Source organism: Puma concolor, chromosome D1 (genome assembly GCF_028749965.1).
Source record: "Puma concolor isolate L17-30 chromosome D1, mPumCon1.1.hap2, whole genome shotgun sequence".
NCBI classification, from domain to species: Eukaryota; Metazoa; Chordata; class Mammalia; order Carnivora; family Felidae; genus Puma; species Puma concolor.
Genome location: NC_141676.1, coordinates 2,206 through 10,604, shown reverse-complemented (window position 1 = coordinate 10,604; position 8,399 = coordinate 2,206).

Here is an 8,399-nt window from a genome sequence, read left to right as displayed (position 1 = left end):
AGGGTTAGGGTTAGGGTTAGGGTTAGGGTTAGGGTTAGGGTTAGGGTTAGGGTTAGGGTTAGGGTTAGGGTTAGGGTTAGGGTTAGGGTTAGGGTTAGGGTTAGGGTTAGGGTTAGGGTTAGGGTTAGGGTTAGGGTTAGGGTTAGGGTTAGGGTTAGGGTTAGGGTTAGGGTTAGGGTTAGGGTTAGGGTTAGGGTTAGGGTTAGGGTTAGGGTTAGGGTTAGGGTTAGGGTTAGGGTTAGGGTTAGGGTTAGGGTTAGGGTTAGGGTTAGGGTTAGGGTTAGGGTTAGGGTTAGGGTTAGGGTTAGGGTTAGGGTTAGGGTTAGGGTTAGGGTTAGGGTTAGGGTTAGGGTTAGGGTTAGGGTTAGGGTTAGGGTTAGGGTTAGGGTTAGGGTTAGGGTTAGGGTTAGGGTTAGGGTTAGGGTTAGGGTTAGGGTTAGGGTTAGGGTTAGGGTTAGGGTTAGGGTTAGGGTTAGGGTTAGGGTTAGGGTTAGGGTTAGGGTTAGGGTTAGGGTTAGGGTTAGGGTTAGGGTTAGGGTTAGGGTTAGGGTTAGGGTTAGGGTTAGGGTTAGGGTTAGGGTTAGGGTTAGGGTTAGGGTTAGGGTTAGGGTTAGGGTTAGGGTTAGGGTTAGGGTTAGGGTTAGGGTTAGGGTTAGGGTTAGGGTTAGGGTTAGGGTTAGGGTTAGGGTTAGGGTTAGGGTTAGGGTTAGGGTTAGGGTTAGGGTTAGGGTTAGGGTTAGGGTTAGGGTTAGGGTTAGGGTTAGGGTTAGGGTTAGGGTTAGGGTTAGGGTTAGGGTTAGGGTTAGGGTTAGGGTTAGGGTTAGGGTTAGGGTTAGGGTTAGGGTTAGGGTTAGGGTTAGGGTTAGGGTTAGGGTTAGGGTTAGGGTTAGGGTTAGGGTTAGGGTTAGGGTTAGGGTTAGGGTTAGGGTTAGGGTTAGGGTTAGGGTTAGGGTTAGGGTTAGGGTTAGGGTTAGGGTTAGGGTTAGGGTTAGGGTTAGGGTTAGGGTTAGGGTTAGGGTTAGGGTTAGGGTTAGGGTTAGGGTTAGGGTTAGGGTTAGGGTTAGGGTTAGGGTTAGGGTTAGGGTTAGGGTTAGGGTTAGGGTTAGGGTTAGGGTTAGGGTTAGGGTTAGGGTTAGGGTTAGGGTTAGGGTTAGGGTTAGGGTTAGGGTTAGGGTTAGGGTTAGGGTTAGGGTTAGGGTTAGGGTTAGGGTTAGGGTTAGGGTTAGGGTTAGGGTTAGGGTTAGGGTTAGGGTTAGGGTTAGGGTTAGGGTTAGGGTTAGGGTTAGGGTTAGGGTTAGGGTTAGGGTTAGGGTTAGGGTTAGGGTTAGGGTTAGGGTTAGGGTTAGGGTTAGGGTTAGGGTTAGGGTTAGGGTTAGGGTTAGGGTTAGGGTTAGGGTTAGGGTTAGGGTTAGGGTTAGGGTTAGGGTTAGGGTTAGGGTTAGGGTTAGGGTTAGGGTTAGGGTTAGGGTTAGGGTTAGGGTTAGGGTTAGGGTTAGGGTTAGGGTTAGGGTTAGGGTTAGGGTTAGGGTTAGGGTTAGGGTTAGGGTTAGGGTTAGGGTTAGGGTTAGGGTTAGGGTTAGGGTTAGGGTTAGGGTTAGGGTTAGGGTTAGGGTTAGGGTTAGGGTTAGGGTTAGGGTTAGGGTTAGGGTTAGGGTTAGGGTTAGGGTTAGGGTTAGGGTTAGGGTTAGGGTTAGGGTTAGGGTTAGGGTTAGGGTTAGGGTTAGGGTTAGGGTTAGGGTTAGGGTTAGGGTTAGGGTTAGGGTTAGGGTTAGGGTTAGGGTTAGGGTTAGGGTTAGGGTTAGGGTTAGGGTTAGGGTTAGGGTTAGGGTTAGGGTTAGGGTTAGGGTTAGGGTTAGGGTTAGGGTTAGGGTTAGGGTTAGGGTTAGGGTTAGGGTTAGGGTTAGGGTTAGGGTTAGGGTTAGGGTTAGGGTTAGGGTTAGGGTTAGGGTTAGGGTTAGGGTTAGGGTTAGGGTTAGGGTTAGGGTTAGGGTTAGGGTTAGGGTTAGGGTTAGGGTTAGGGTTAGGGTTAGGGTTAGGGTTAGGGTTAGGGTTAGGGTTAGGGTTAGGGTTAGGGTTAGGGTTAGGGTTAGGGTTAGGGTTAGGGTTAGGGTTAGGGTTAGGGTTAGGGTTAGGGTTAGGGTTAGGGTTAGGGTTAGGGTTAGGGTTAGGGTTAGGGTTAGGGTTAGGGTTAGGGTTAGGGTTAGGGTTAGGGTTAGGGTTAGGGTTAGGGTTAGGGTTAGGGTTAGGGTTAGGGTTAGGGTTAGGGTTAGGGTTAGGGTTAGGGTTAGGGTTAGGGTTAGGGTTAGGGTTAGGGTTAGGGTTAGGGTTAGGGTTAGGGTTAGGGTTAGGGTTAGGGTTAGGGTTAGGGTTAGGGTTAGGGTTAGGGTTAGGGTTAGGGTTAGGGTTAGGGTTAGGGTTAGGGTTAGGGTTAGGGTTAGGGTTAGGGTTAGGGTTAGGGTTAGGGTTAGGGTTAGGGTTAGGGTTAGGGTTAGGGTTAGGGTTAGGGTTAGGGTTAGGGTTAGGGTTAGGGTTAGGGTTAGGGTTAGGGTTAGGGTTAGGGTTAGGGTTAGGGTTAGGGTTAGGGTTAGGGTTAGGGTTAGGGTTAGGGTTAGGGTTAGGGTTAGGGTTAGGGTTAGGGTTAGGGTTAGGGTTAGGGTTAGGGTTAGGGTTAGGGTTAGGGTTAGGGTTAGGGTTAGGGTTAGGGTTAGGGTTAGGGTTAGGGTTAGGGTTAGGGTTAGGGTTAGGGTTAGGGTTAGGGTTAGGGTTAGGGTTAGGGTTAGGGTTAGGGTTAGGGTTAGGGTTAGGGTTAGGGTTAGGGTTAGGGTTAGGGTTAGGGTTAGGGTTAGGGTTAGGGTTAGGGTTAGGGTTAGGGTTAGGGTTAGGGTTAGGGTTAGGGTTAGGGTTAGGGTTAGGGTTAGGGTTAGGGTTAGGGTTAGGGTTAGGGTTAGGGTTAGGGTTAGGGTTAGGGTTAGGGTTAGGGTTAGGGTTAGGGTTAGGGTTAGGGTTAGGGTTAGGGTTAGGGTTAGGGTTAGGGTTAGGGTTAGGGTTAGGGTTAGGGTTAGGGTTAGGGTTAGGGTTAGGGTTAGGGTTAGGGTTAGGGTTAGGGTTAGGGTTAGGGTTAGGGTTAGGGTTAGGGTTAGGGTTAGGGTTAGGGTTAGGGTTAGGGTTAGGGTTAGGGTTAGGGTTAGGGTTAGGGTTAGGGTTAGGGTTAGGGTTAGGGTTAGGGTTAGGGTTAGGGTTAGGGTTAGGGTTAGGGTTAGGGTTAGGGTTAGGGTTAGGGTTAGGGTTAGGGTTAGGGTTAGGGTTAGGGTTAGGGTTAGGGTTAGGGTTAGGGTTAGGGTTAGGGTTAGGGTTAGGGTTAGGGTTAGGGTTAGGGTTAGGGTTAGGGTTAGGGTTAGGGTTAGGGTTAGGGTTAGGGTTAGGGTTAGGGTTAGGGTTAGGGTTAGGGTTAGGGTTAGGGTTAGGGTTAGGGTTAGGGTTAGGGTTAGGGTTAGGGTTAGGGTTAGGGTTAGGGTTAGGGTTAGGGTTAGGGTTAGGGTTAGGGTTAGGGTTAGGGTTAGGGTTAGGGTTAGGGTTAGGGTTAGGGTTAGGGTTAGGGTTAGGGTTAGGGTTAGGGTTAGGGTTAGGGTTAGGGTTAGGGTTAGGGTTAGGGTTAGGGTTAGGGTTAGGGTTAGGGTTAGGGTTAGGGTTAGGGTTAGGGTTAGGGTTAGGGTTAGGGTTAGGGTTAGGGTTAGGGTTAGGGTTAGGGTTAGGGTTAGGGTTAGGGTTAGGGTTAGGGTTAGGGTTAGGGTTAGGGTTAGGGTTAGGGTTAGGGTTAGGGTTAGGGTTAGGGTTAGGGTTAGGGTTAGGGTTAGGGTTAGGGTTAGGGTTAGGGTTAGGGTTAGGGTTAGGGTTAGGGTTAGGGTTAGGGTTAGGGTTAGGGTTAGGGTTAGGGTTAGGGTTAGGGTTAGGGTTAGGGTTAGGGTTAGGGTTAGGGTTAGGGTTAGGGTTAGGGTTAGGGTTAGGGTTAGGGTTAGGGTTAGGGTTAGGGTTAGGGTTAGGGTTAGGGTTAGGGTTAGGGTTAGGGTTAGGGTTAGGGTTAGGGTTAGGGTTAGGGTTAGGGTTAGGGTTAGGGTTAGGGTTAGGGTTAGGGTTAGGGTTAGGGTTAGGGTTAGGGTTAGGGTTAGGGTTAGGGTTAGGGTTAGGGTTAGGGTTAGGGTTAGGGTTAGGGTTAGGGTTAGGGTTAGGGTTAGGGTTAGGGTTAGGGTTAGGGTTAGGGTTAGGGTTAGGGTTAGGGTTAGGGTTAGGGTTAGGGTTAGGGTTAGGGTTAGGGTTAGGGTTAGGGTTAGGGTTAGGGTTAGGGTTAGGGTTAGGGTTAGGGTTAGGGTTAGGGTTAGGGTTAGGGTTAGGGTTAGGGTTAGGGTTAGGGTTAGGGTTAGGGTTAGGGTTAGGGTTAGGGTTAGGGTTAGGGTTAGGGTTAGGGTTAGGGTTAGGGTTAGGGTTAGGGTTAGGGTTAGGGTTAGGGTTAGGGTTAGGGTTAGGGTTAGGGTTAGGGTTAGGGTTAGGGTTAGGGTTAGGGTTAGGGTTAGGGTTAGGGTTAGGGTTAGGGTTAGGGTTAGGGTTAGGGTTAGGGTTAGGGTTAGGGTTAGGGTTAGGGTTAGGGTTAGGGTTAGGGTTAGGGTTAGGGTTAGGGTTAGGGTTAGGGTTAGGGTTAGGGTTAGGGTTAGGGTTAGGGTTAGGGTTAGGGTTAGGGTTAGGGTTAGGGTTAGGGTTAGGGTTAGGGTTAGGGTTAGGGTTAGGGTTAGGGTTAGGGTTAGGGTTAGGGTTAGGGTTAGGGTTAGGGTTAGGGTTAGGGTTAGGGTTAGGGTTAGGGTTAGGGTTAGGGTTAGGGTTAGGGTTAGGGTTAGGGTTAGGGTTAGGGTTAGGGTTAGGGTTAGGGTTAGGGTTAGGGTTAGGGTTAGGGTTAGGGTTAGGGTTAGGGTTAGGGTTAGGGTTAGGGTTAGGGTTAGGGTTAGGGTTAGGGTTAGGGTTAGGGTTAGGGTTAGGGTTAGGGTTAGGGTTAGGGTTAGGGTTAGGGTTAGGGTTAGGGTTAGGGTTAGGGTTAGGGTTAGGGTTAGGGTTAGGGTTAGGGTTAGGGTTAGGGTTAGGGTTAGGGTTAGGGTTAGGGTTAGGGTTAGGGTTAGGGTTAGGGTTAGGGTTAGGGTTAGGGTTAGGGTTAGGGTTAGGGTTAGGGTTAGGGTTAGGGTTAGGGTTAGGGTTAGGGTTAGGGTTAGGGTTAGGGTTAGGGTTAGGGTTAGGGTTAGGGTTAGGGTTAGGGTTAGGGTTAGGGTTAGGGTTAGGGTTAGGGTTAGGGTTAGGGTTAGGGTTAGGGTTAGGGTTAGGGTTAGGGTTAGGGTTAGGGTTAGGGTTAGGGTTAGGGTTAGGGTTAGGGTTAGGGTTAGGGTTAGGGTTAGGGTTAGGGTTAGGGTTAGGGTTAGGGTTAGGGTTAGGGTTAGGGTTAGGGTTAGGGTTAGGGTTAGGGTTAGGGTTAGGGTTAGGGTTAGGGTTAGGGTTAGGGTTAGGGTTAGGGTTAGGGTTAGGGTTAGGGTTAGGGTTAGGGTTAGGGTTAGGGTTAGGGTTAGGGTTAGGGTTAGGGTTAGGGTTAGGGTTAGGGTTAGGGTTAGGGTTAGGGTTAGGGTTAGGGTTAGGGTTAGGGTTAGGGTTAGGGTTAGGGTTAGGGTTAGGGTTAGGGTTAGGGTTAGGGTTAGGGTTAGGGTTAGGGTTAGGGTTAGGGTTAGGGTTAGGGTTAGGGTTAGGGTTAGGGTTAGGGTTAGGGTTAGGGTTAGGGTTAGGGTTAGGGTTAGGGTTAGGGTTAGGGTTAGGGTTAGGGTTAGGGTTAGGGTTAGGGTTAGGGTTAGGGTTAGGGTTAGGGTTAGGGTTAGGGTTAGGGTTAGGGTTAGGGTTAGGGTTAGGGTTAGGGTTAGGGTTAGGGTTAGGGTTAGGGTTAGGGTTAGGGTTAGGGTTAGGGTTAGGGTTAGGGTTAGGGTTAGGGTTAGGGTTAGGGTTAGGGTTAGGGTTAGGGTTAGGGTTAGGGTTAGGGTTAGGGTTAGGGTTAGGGTTAGGGTTAGGGTTAGGGTTAGGGTTAGGGTTAGGGTTAGGGTTAGGGTTAGGGTTAGGGTTAGGGTTAGGGTTAGGGTTAGGGTTAGGGTTAGGGTTAGGGTTAGGGTTAGGGTTAGGGTTAGGGTTAGGGTTAGGGTTAGGGTTAGGGTTAGGGTTAGGGTTAGGGTTAGGGTTAGGGTTAGGGTTAGGGTTAGGGTTAGGGTTAGGGTTAGGGTTAGGGTTAGGGTTAGGGTTAGGGTTAGGGTTAGGGTTAGGGTTAGGGTTAGGGTTAGGGTTAGGGTTAGGGTTAGGGTTAGGGTTAGGGTTAGGGTTAGGGTTAGGGTTAGGGTTAGGGTTAGGGTTAGGGTTAGGGTTAGGGTTAGGGTTAGGGTTAGGGTTAGGGTTAGGGTTAGGGTTAGGGTTAGGGTTAGGGTTAGGGTTAGGGTTAGGGTTAGGGTTAGGGTTAGGGTTAGGGTTAGGGTTAGGGTTAGGGTTAGGGTTAGGGTTAGGGTTAGGGTTAGGGTTAGGGTTAGGGTTAGGGTTAGGGTTAGGGTTAGGGTTAGGGTTAGGGTTAGGGTTAGGGTTAGGGTTAGGGTTAGGGTTAGGGTTAGGGTTAGGGTTAGGGTTAGGGTTAGGGTTAGGGTTAGGGTTAGGGTTAGGGTTAGGGTTAGGGTTAGGGTTAGGGTTAGGGTTAGGGTTAGGGTTAGGGTTAGGGTTAGGGTTAGGGTTAGGGTTAGGGTTAGGGTTAGGGTTAGGGTTAGGGTTAGGGTTAGGGTTAGGGTTAGGGTTAGGGTTAGGGTTAGGGTTAGGGTTAGGGTTAGGGTTAGGGTTAGGGTTAGGGTTAGGGTTAGGGTTAGGGTTAGGGTTAGGGTTAGGGTTAGGGTTAGGGTTAGGGTTAGGGTTAGGGTTAGGGTTAGGGTTAGGGTTAGGGTTAGGGTTAGGGTTAGGGTTAGGGTTAGGGTTAGGGTTAGGGTTAGGGTTAGGGTTAGGGTTAGGGTTAGGGTTAGGGTTAGGGTTAGGGTTAGGGTTAGGGTTAGGGTTAGGGTTAGGGTTAGGGTTAGGGTTAGGGTTAGGGTTAGGGTTAGGGTTAGGGTTAGGGTTAGGGTTAGGGTTAGGGTTAGGGTTAGGGTTAGGGTTAGGGTTAGGGTTAGGGTTAGGGTTAGGGTTAGGGTTAGGGTTAGGGTTAGGGTTAGGGTTAGGGTTAGGGTTAGGGTTAGGGTTAGGGTTAGGGTTAGGGTTAGGGTTAGGGTTAGGGTTAGGGTTAGGGTTAGGGTTAGGGTTAGGGTTAGGGTTAGGGTTAGGGTTAGGGTTAGGGTTAGGGTTAGGGTTAGGGTTAGGGTTAGGGTTAGGGTTAGGGTTAGGGTTAGGGTTAGGGTTAGGGTTAGGGTTAGGGTTAGGGTTAGGGTTAGGGTTAGGGTTAGGGTTAGGGTTAGGGTTAGGGTTAGGGTTAGGGTTAGGGTTAGGGTTAGGGTTAGGGTTAGGGTTAGGGTTAGGGTTAGGGTTAGGGTTAGGGTTAGGGTTAGGGTTAGGGTTAGGGTTAGGGTTAGGGTTAGGGTTAGGGTTAGGGTTAGGGTTAGGGTTAGGGTTAGGGTTAGGGTTAGGGTTAGGGTTAGGGTTAGGGTTAGGGTTAGGGTTAGGGTTAGGGTTAGGGTTAGGGTTAGGGTTAGGGTTAGGGTTAGGGTTAGGGTTAGGGTTAGGGTTAGGGTTAGGGTTAGGGTTAGGGTTAGGGTTAGGGTTAGGGTTAGGGTTAGGGTTAGGGTTAGGGTTAGGGTTAGGGTTAGGGTTAGGGTTAGGGTTAGGGTTAGGGTTAGGGTTAGGGTTAGGGTTAGGGTTAGGGTTAGGGTTAGGGTTAGGGTTAGGGTTAGGGTTAGGGTTAGGGTTAGGGTTAGGGTTAGGGTTAGGGTTAGGGTTAGGGTTAGGGTTAGGGTTAGGGTTAGGGTTAGGGTTAGGGTTAGGGTTAGGGTTAGGGTTAGGGTTAGGGTTAGGGTTAGGGTTAGGGTTAGGGTTAGGGTTAGGGTTAGGGTTAGGGTTAGGGTTAGGGTTAGGGTTAGGGTTAGGGTTAGGGTTAGGGTTAGGGTTAGGGTTAGGGTTAGGGTTAGGGTTAGGGTTAGGGTTAGGGTTAGGGTTAGGGTTAGGGTTAGGGTTAGGGTTAGGGTTAGGGTTAGGGTTAGGGTTAGGGTTAGGGTTAGGGTTAGGGTTAGGGTTAGGGTTAGGGTTAGGGTTAGGGTTAGGGTTAGGGTTAGGGTTAGGGTTAGGGTTAGGGTTAGGGTTAGGGTTAGGGTTAGGGTTAGGGTTAGGGTTAGGGTTAGGGTTAGGGTTAGGGTTAGGGTTAGGGTTAGGGT